This window comes from Manis javanica, chromosome 4 (genome assembly GCF_040802235.1).
Source record: "Manis javanica isolate MJ-LG chromosome 4, MJ_LKY, whole genome shotgun sequence".
In the NCBI taxonomy this organism is placed as follows: Eukaryota; Metazoa; Chordata; class Mammalia; order Pholidota; family Manidae; genus Manis; species Manis javanica.
In genome coordinates this window covers 181383292-181392739 of record NC_133159.1, presented here as the reverse complement: position 1 = coordinate 181392739, position 9448 = coordinate 181383292, and the positions used below count along the sequence as shown (strand labels likewise).

The following is a 9448-nucleotide window of genomic DNA, read 5'->3' as shown; positions in this document are numbered from 1 at the left end:
GGCGTAAGCAGAGGGCCGGGAGACAGAGTGTGGCATGGCGTTGAGGGACGGTTCGTGAAGAAGGCAGCTTGAGCGTGTCCAGGAAGCACACCGGCCCAGACACTGGCTCCCGCCTGAGGGTCCCTGGCAGCAGAAGCTGTCCCTCTGCGGGCTTTGGAGACATCAAACCACAGGGGGACATCTGGGAGGAGCAGGGACTCTCCCAGGTGCCCACCTGGGCTGTGAGCTGGTGTGGGGTGCCCTGTGGGTACAGGCGGGCAGGAGGGGGCACTTGGGGCATCGTGACCTTTGGTGATACGCGTGGAGTGGCTGTCGCCCCAGCACAGCCATAGTAGTCACAGAGGCGGCACCACCTTGTCACACACAGCCACGCATACCAGGGTTTCTGAGCCTCAGCACTATTGACATTTTGGGCAAATTATTCTTTGTTTACATTTAGCATTTTTTTAAAGCACTGTGGTAAGTATACATACCAAAACACTATTTAGCCATTTTAAGCATGCAGTGCAGCAGCGCCAGGCCCACTGGCCTTGCTGCGCAGCCACCCCACCGTCAGTCTCCGGCCTCTTCATCTTCCCAAACTCTGTCCCTCTTAAAGTCACTCACTCCCCCTCCCCTGGCCCCGGGCAGGTGCCTGCCATCCTTTCTATCTCTATGAACTTGACTCCTCCAGGGACCCCACATAAGTGGAATCCAGTGCTATTTGTCCTTTCGTGACTGGCCCATCTCACTGAGCATCATGTCCTAAGGTTCCTCCACGTGGTAGCAGGTGTCAGGACTCCCTCCCCTTCCAAGGAGGAACAATATTCTGGGCACACGGTTCTCTGCTGGGGGGCCGTCCTGCACACCGTAGGGTGTCCGGCAGCATCGCTGGCCTCTGCCCGCTAGAAGCTAGAAGCACTTCCCTCCTCCCAGTGTGACAACCACAGATGGCTCAGACTTCACCACATGTCTCCAGGGAACAAAGCCTCCCCCGCTGAGAACCGCTGCTCTGTGCACGCTCACCCCTGAAGAACTGAGTCTCCCCTCCATGTACCTGAGCTCCCCTCAGAGCAGCCGCACCTCGGCGGAGGGGCAGGGGCCCCTCGGGAATGCCTCTCCAGCACTGGCTGCAGCCCACTGCCCAAAGCCCGTCGGCAAGGCACAGCCACACACACTTCACGTCAAAACCACTTAATAATGTCAGGGCAGATTCTCACAATAGCCATCTTTAATAAGCATTACAAAATAAAAACCTCTTTTCTTAAATCCACACCAAGCATATGGCAAGCCATGTGCTGGCTGCATCGCCTCCTGCAGACTGAATGCCGGCCCCTCCTTTCATTCCTTCCATCTGGGGAGACATAAATCCTCCTTAGCGCCAAACCTCAGGAGATACAAGAAGCATGTCAGAGTCAAAGGTAAACAGGCCTGCTTTGCCCTGGGACACGTAAGCTGGATTTTCTTCAGTAATCCAGTTCCTTCAGAGAAACAGCCGAGAGCAAGGAAACTTCACGGCAAAATCCATAACCACACACACACACACCCCCCAAAAAGAGTGAGTCTGGCAGCCCAGGCAGCTGACAGCCACAACCTGGGCAGGAATTCAGCCCGCTCACCCCCTCCTCCCCGACGCAGCCAGCACAGTGGCATGTTGATCCACACAGATTTCGCGTTTCCACTCAAGCCCCATACAGCCCTGCTAATGCCCATCAGCCCTCAGATAAAATCTTTTATTTCCTATGAGCCTGAAATAAAAAAGATGATTTTGCAGGGGCTTTAGGAGTGAAGGAGAGACACCGGAGCCCCTCAGGATTATCTTGGCAGGGAATGAATTTCGTTTGCGTGGGTATGGTTCATCAGGCGTTGTTCAGGAATCATAGAAATTTGGAATTGGAATCGATAAGAGCACCTTAGAGCAGGAACAAATAAACCTCTCCTCCAGCGCCAGAATGGAACTGAGGGGCCGTGATCCCCCAGCTCTCGCAGAACATTCCAGAAAGGCATAGATTTGCCGCAGTCCTTCACCCTTTCCCGTGTCCCCGTCTGTCGCATGACTTGTAGCTCTTCCCACGGAGTCAGACCCTCCTTCCTGACCTTTACTTCAGACTTGGCCTTGAGCCTTGTTTTGGCCAGAGATCCTAGTGGAACGGCAAACACAGGGGCTGGAAAACACGCCTGGGTGGGGACTGCCCTTTGCGCACCTCTTTCTCCAGACGAGAAGCCGCCACCGCGACCCACTGGTCCAGGAGCATCGGGGCTGGTGCGTTAAATCGTGAGTTGGGGCCGGTTTGTTATACATCGTTATTGTGCCAATAGCTGGCCAGCATAGAAACTGGCTACATCATGCTTCCTGGGGCAGGGTGCTGAGCGCTTGGCACGGCTTTTGCATGGAACTAGCTGACTGGTGTGACGAGGAGAGCTCTGCTCACAAGGCAGATGTTGCCTTGCCCACATGCATTGCTGGACGGTGACTTTCCTGTTGCTCTGGCTTCGTCCCCACCAGGCCATGGGCGGGCCCGACCGCTGACACAGTCTAGAACAAGGGTAATCAGTTCTGGACTCGGTGGCCTATCAGCTACCTTGTGAGCTCTCGAGTCCGCCCTATAGCGCCCTATAGCTCCCTATATGCCTGGGAGACACCAGCTACGGAGGAGACTCAGTCATGGCATCAGGTGTGCATGTCGGCTGGGTGAGAGGTGGTCAAGCCAGAGGCCGGGCCCCTCGTGGAGAAAGCAGAGTCCCCAGAGCAGCCCGCCAGCTCTGATGACCCTTCCCTCCGCCCCTCTCCCCCTCCAGGCTCCCATCGCAAGTGACCTGAGCAGATGCCTGGACACCCAGGCTCAGAGCAGCATCACTCACAACTGCCAGAAGGCGGAAGCAGCCCAAGGGCCCATCGCCGGGTGGGTGGAGTGGGTAAACAAAGTGTGGCCCGCCCACGTGGTGGGATATCATTCGGCTGTGAAGATGACACGACATTCTGACACCTGCTACAACATGCATGGCCTTGAGGACATGATGCTCAGTGCAATCAGCCCGGCACAGAAGGACAAACACTACGTGACACCACACCTATATGGTACTTAGAGTGGTCAGACTCATAGAAACGGAAAGTAGATGGGGGCCCAGGGGCTGGGGGAGGGAAGGGAGGGGTCATTGTGTGATGGCCATTTGGGAAGATGACAGAGTTCCAGAGATGGATGGTGGGGGGCTGCCCAACAATGTGAATGGTAATGCCACTGAACTGTGCACTTAAAAATCGTTAAAAGGATCAATTTTATGTTATGTATATTTTACCACAAATTTTTAAAACATGGCCTGTCCTATGTCCCAGCTCCTGAGGCCCAGCTCCCACCTGGCTGTCAAACAGGGAAACCATTGATAAGTGGAAGCATAGGTAGCGTGGGCACGGCGAGGAGGCGTGGAGGCATGCCACCTGCTCCTGCCCTCCTCGGCTGCAGCGGAACCTCCGGCATCCTCCTTGCTTGAACTCAAATGAAGTGACTGCTAATGGAGATGACCCATGCATAGGGGCGGGCCAGTAGGGGGATCCTGGGGACAGAGAGGGAGCCCCCCGACGCCCCTCCCATCCCACACAGAGGCTGCCGGCCTCCCGCCCTGCGGTGCAAGTCTGTGCAGGGCATGCTTATCGCACTATCTCCGCGGAGGGAAGGGCTCTTTGTGGCTGGTGTCCAACTGGAAAGCTGCAGCTTGAGCAGGTGGAATTTGTGTAGATGGGGGAAGAGAAGGTGGGGACAACCGGGGCGAAACCGGAGGAGCGAGGACCATGGAGGAGGGCAGGGCAGGCTTTGGACCTGCAGACCCGGGCTCATGTTCCAGCTCTGCCACGTGCTGGCTCTGTGAGCTTGAGCTTGAGCTTGAACTACCCACCTCCCCAAGCCCCATGTCCTTGTCTATACAGGGAGCGTAGTACCAGGACCTATGCCTGGCGGGGTTTCATGCGGGGTAAGAGAACATGGTGCCCAGGAAGGCTTGTCCAGCATGTGGCCCACAGTGAGCGCTCAGTTAATGCCAGTCAGCTGGTCGCAGCCCCTGTGGTCCGTCCCTGCCAGTGCCTCCGTGTGGCCCCCTCCCCTGCAGTGTGGACACCTAGGGACTTGCTTCTGACCACGACCAGCAGAGGTAACAGTGCGCCATGCTCCCGAGGACGCTACCAGTGGCTGCGACCTGACCTGCGTCCTGCCTGCCCTCCTCTGGCTCTCCGGGGAAGCGAGCTGTCATCTCGTCGTGATGGGGGTGTGAGGGGCCCACATGGCGAGGACCCGCCCCATCGGCAACCACCCAGCGAGCAAGGACATGCATCCTTCCCAGCCTCTCAGGGGCCCTGCCACAGTCCCTCGGAGTCCATGACAATAGCTGATGTTCTAAGCCGCTTCCGTCGGGGCTCATCTGGTTAATGATCCGCCAACAGCCACCTGCTGTTCCCAACCACAGCTAGACTCCAGTGCTCTCCCCTGTGACCCCACCGGCCAGGCAACCACCAACCCCCCAGGCTCTCCTACACTAGGCCCTCAACACCACACACACCCACACCACACCCACACCCACAACACACACACCCACAACACACCACACACTCACGACACATAACATACATGACACACAACACATGCACCACACACAACACACACACTCCACGTGCTTCATCTAACTCATGTTGCCAGAGACTGCATCTTCCAGGATGCAGCGTGGCCAGGCAGTGAGTGCGGGGATCTCTGCCCGGGGTCTAGGGACCGGGCTCCCAGGGGACAGGGGGCACATCGGTGCCTGCCCAGCACTGCCAGGAGAGGCCTGCAGGCAGAGCACCCCCAGGCTGTCCCCCTGGGCTCCCTGGCTGGCTGCAAACACCTACTGAGCTGCTCCAGCTGCCTGGTTCCCATTCTGTCTCCACCCCCAGAGCCAGAGCCCGGGGCGCCTGGCTGCGGATGCGCAGGGATACACCCACCTGCTCTGTCAGTTTTCTGGTGTGTCCCGGAAGCACATGTGTTTGCCACACACAGAGGATTTCAGTCCTGGCCAATAACTAAGTCAGCGAGGAGGAGATGCTGACATCTAAGTTCTTATGACACCTTGAGGGCCGCTGAGCCTGTGGAGAAGGAAGGCCGAAGGAGCCCGGGGCTTGGGTTTGAGTCCAACTCTGCCCTGACAAGCTGGGCCACTTTGGAGGAGTTCCTGCCCGGCACTGAGCCTCGGTCATACCCGCCTCGGGGGTCTGCTTGTGTGAGGCCGAAATAAGGTAACGTGTGTGAAGGACCCTTGTTCTCTGGCCAGGCTTCAGGCAAGATGAGCTACTGCAGCCAGAGGCCCCAGTGTGGAGCTCTGAGCCCCCCTCCCACTGGGAGGCAGCCCACTGCCACGGGGTTCCCCCTTCCGTCTCTCGTGAGGTGGGTTATCATGAGTCGATTCCCAAGAGCCGAGGCTCTAACGGGTTGAGCATCTGGACCCGGGAGGCGGAGTGCTATCATCCTGGGCTGAGCGTGTCCTTCATGACACCATTCTTGAATGATCACAATACCCTCTCACTTTAAAAGAACAACCTTCACTTGACCCGGCTGCCCAGTAACTTTTCTCTAAGATTCTGCCAGGTTGTGGAGGGCAGACAAGAATGCAGGCTGTAAATCGGGAGCCCTCGTGACACTGAGATCCATTAATCCACCACAAGAAGATTCGCTACCTCTCAGTGTCCAGAGGGAGACCAGAAATCCTCTCACACGGCTGCCCAGAGGCTCCGGCACCACGGTCAGCACTCAGCACATTGTACTGCGACCTTTAGGAAGTTACAGGGCGTGAGCGCTGCTCCCTGAGGCCCACCGCCTGCCACTGCCCGGACACCCAGACCCACCCGAAGGAGTCTGCTGCCAGGGGCCTGTGCCTGTCCCCGCACCGTGCGTGAGGGACGGAGCTAATCTCGAAATGTTGGGGAGAACCTAAGCCACCACTGAAACCTACAGGATCCAAACGACCACCCGGACTGGGAGCTCGTGAAAGCTGGACCCACCTTTGCCCTCCAGCTCTTAGTCCTGGGCCTGGCGATGGGCGACGGGTGGGTGTATGGATGGGTGGTGGGTGGGTGTATGGATGGGTGGGTGGGTAAATAAATGCCTGGCCAAGAACAGAAGTTCTCCCCCAGAATCCACCACCCACCCTGGTAGCTTCTCCATTTATAAAATCAGGTGCGAGTAGTTCGTTTTCTACCCATCCCATAAAGTTGCTGTGAGAAAATTTGATGATATAAATACACTTCTTCGGCTACCTCTGTAGAATTATACCAATGAAAGGAAGCTTCAAAAGAAAATATTTTCTTCACCCTAATAGATGCTTTTAGAACCCATGAATTCAATCACCAACTTAACAAATCTCCTTGGGGGAACACCGCTTAGTGGGCTCTTTAGAGGCGGGGTTCCAGACAGAGAAAGCTTGGCCGCCGAGCCGCCTCCCCCTAGGGCTACACATTGTTTCATTAGGCCTGTAGCTGTGCAGGACTGTGAGCTGGCAGAGGGCAGGTACTGAGTCTTAGGCCTATGACCCTCCTCATCAGCAAAAATTAGTAATTAATATCTATCCCAGTGATTTCAATAAAATAACAAAATCATAATGTCAAAGACACAACTTTACAGAAGACAACAACGTAGACATACTAGAGTGAAATTCCGTGTGTGACTTGTGTCCTCCTTGTCCAACTCTGAATTTAGAGATTGCCATTCGAAGTGGCTTTTTTACTCATATGAACCCTGTTTTAAAGATTGACGTAGGGCTTGCGTGATTGGGGACGGTGAACAGGGACAGGAAGGGGCGGGGCTTGGGCCAATCTGTGCAAACAGCCTGATGCAGCAGCTGACATATAAAAATGCCTGATCCACAGCAGCCTAGTATGGCCACAGTGATTCAGGGCCCAGGCCTGCCACTGTGTCACCATCCACTGTGGTCCTGGACCCTCTGTCCCACTGGCCTCCCCTCCCCTTTTGATGGGGCAGGAGGTGGCAAGGGCTGTAGTCCGGGTCAGAGGAGGGACGAGGGCATAGCAGCCCAACAGGAGGGGCTGAATCCCTGTGTGGACACCTGTCCACTTTCAGTCCCTGCTCCGGGCATGTCAGCCAGCCCCCAGCTGCCAGTGCTGGAGGGTCCAGCGTTTGCTTTCTTGGGTGGGCACCAGGGTGCAGAACCATCTCTGACTTGGCCTGGGGCTCCGGACCAGGCCGTCAGGCTGGGCTGGGAAGGAGCAAGCGTGCGAGCGGCTGTCACGGTGTGCTCAGGCTTGTCCTCAGAGCACCCCAACATGCGGCAGGCTGCCTGCAGCAGGGCTCAGAGCTCGCTGGGGCCGGGCGCGAGGGAGCGCAGCGGCAGATTCTATGCATGACAGCTCCGTGAAAAGGGCACCGCATTTACTTTAGCAAATTTGGGACCGGAGATTGGTGAACTGACCAAAGTTGGTAAATATCAAGGATTAAACAGCAGGCCCCCCATTATCAACCCTGGCATGGAGTTGCAGACGTCATGCTTTCTAAAGGACAGGAGCTGGGGTCAGGGGGCACTCACAGCATTAGAATTCCTAATATCACAGTTTCACACTTGGGGACAAAATGAAACAGCTCTATTTTAACTACAAAATGTCCCCAGGAGCTGAACCCTAAATGATCTCTAATTATTACAGGAATCTCCAATTTCTGGGCCGGCTTCCAAGGCCGCTATTGTGGCCGTTCATCAGCGGCAGCCCCAGCGTGGGGGCCCTGGAATGGTCGTCGAGAAGGCAGACACAGGGGAGCCGGAAGTCACATGAGACCCACTGTGGGTTCAGGACCCAGCCCATGCTCCGGGTGCCACAGACAAGGAAGCATTCCTTTAGCTTCAAGATGTCCAATCCCCAGCTGAACAGACAAGCTGGCTGGGCATGGAGCCTGGTGCCCAGACCACTGGCCTGAGGGTGCCAGGCAGCTTCCACCTCTCTGACTACTCCACCTGAGAGGTTTTCACTCCGGACCATGCCCCCTTCCCAGGCTCTTTCAGAAATGAGGAGGGGACTTATCTCTGGTTGTCACATTTCTGGGGACCCTGCAGCACTGAGTGGGCAGGTGCCAGGGATACCAAATGCCCCACACCGTGCACTCAGCTCCACTGTGATGGTCAATTTTCTGTCACCTTGGCTGCACCACAGGGCCCAGTTTGCTCCAACACCAGTCTAGACGTTGCTGTGAGGGTGCATTTTAGACAGACGAGCGTTGTACTCAGTAGCCTTTAAGTAAAGTAGATGCCCCCGCTAGCGTGTGGGACCAGCCAAGGGCCTTAGGAGGAAAGACTGGTTCCCAGAAGAGAAAGGAATTCTGCCTCCAGACGGCCTTGGGCTCAAATGCAACATCACTCCTGCAAAATTTCCAGCCTGCCGCCTGCCTGCAGATCTCAGGTGTGCCAGCCCCCAGTCTCATAAGCCAAGTCCTTAAAGTCCATGTCTTTCTATATATACACACACATATCATAGGATATATATATATATATATATAGCTCCTAATGGTTCTGTTTCTCTGAAGAACCTTGACTAATACAATCACCCTGCCCCAAACACTACTGGGGCCCCCCAGAGAGCCACCGAGTGGCCTGGACCAGTCCCACAGGCCTCTAAAATAAGGGGATGGGCCGGGAGGCCACTACACACTAAAATTTCTGAGGTTCTACATTAAAAGTGGACCCTGTGAGGCAGCCCGTGGGCAGGCCCCTGGTGCCTAGAAGAGACGAGCTTCCCGTGGTGGAATGAGCCCGAGTCATCCGCAGCCCCTCCCCCTGAGGCTGCCTGGGCACCCGCCCACCTCCTCCAACGCCTGCAGCCCCTCTGCGAATGGATCCAGCCTGGGGCCCTTCTCGGATCTGAGCAGGAGGCTCGGATCTTCAGTTAATTGGCAAAACAGGGCTGTGCGAGGCCATGACAGCAGCCAAGTCTGTCCAGTGGGGGGCCCCAGGGAGGGTCTCTGGCCTGTGTTTTTCTTGCCAGGTTCTTCTGGAGGCCGTGTTGGCTCTGAAACCTCAGGGCACGACCTTGCTCAGAAGCGCAGCTGCGGACAAGCAGGGCCGGGGAGGAGGGCTGGGCTGCCCCAAGCCACCCAGCCGTGTCAGGCCCCAAGCCGCCCGGACAGCTGGGTCACGAGCCCTCGTGGGGCAGCCTCACCGTCTGGCCTGAGTGTTCAGAAAGTCTGCGTCTCCCGGGGGCCTCCAACCTTGACTGCCAGAGAAAGTTAGTATTTTTAATTAAATAAAGGGTTTTTCCATTGTAAGTACCATACTCACTATTTACCTGACAGAAATGGACCCAGCACTGTGCTTAGGTGTCAGGAACACAGTTCCTGACCTCCAGGAATTGACAATCAAGCTGCTACTCGTTATAGAATATTTGGGATTTTTTTTTTAAGTAGAAGGGGAAAAAAAGATCACCCATTGTTTTCCACACATGAATAACCACTGC

The 9448-nt window shown here is 56.0% G+C and overlaps 1 long non-coding RNA gene across 1 annotated transcript; it reads left to right on the top strand.

The window, feature by feature from the left end:
• Nucleotides 1-1739: 1739 nt before the first annotated feature.
• Nucleotides 1740-4304, top strand: LOC118968177 (uncharacterized). The gene is made up of 3 exons (XR_005055702.2): nucleotides 1740-2254; nucleotides 2779-3058; nucleotides 4081-4304. It is a non-coding gene; the product is annotated as an uncharacterized lncRNA (long non-coding RNA).
• Nucleotides 4305-9448: the final 5144 nt, after the last annotated feature.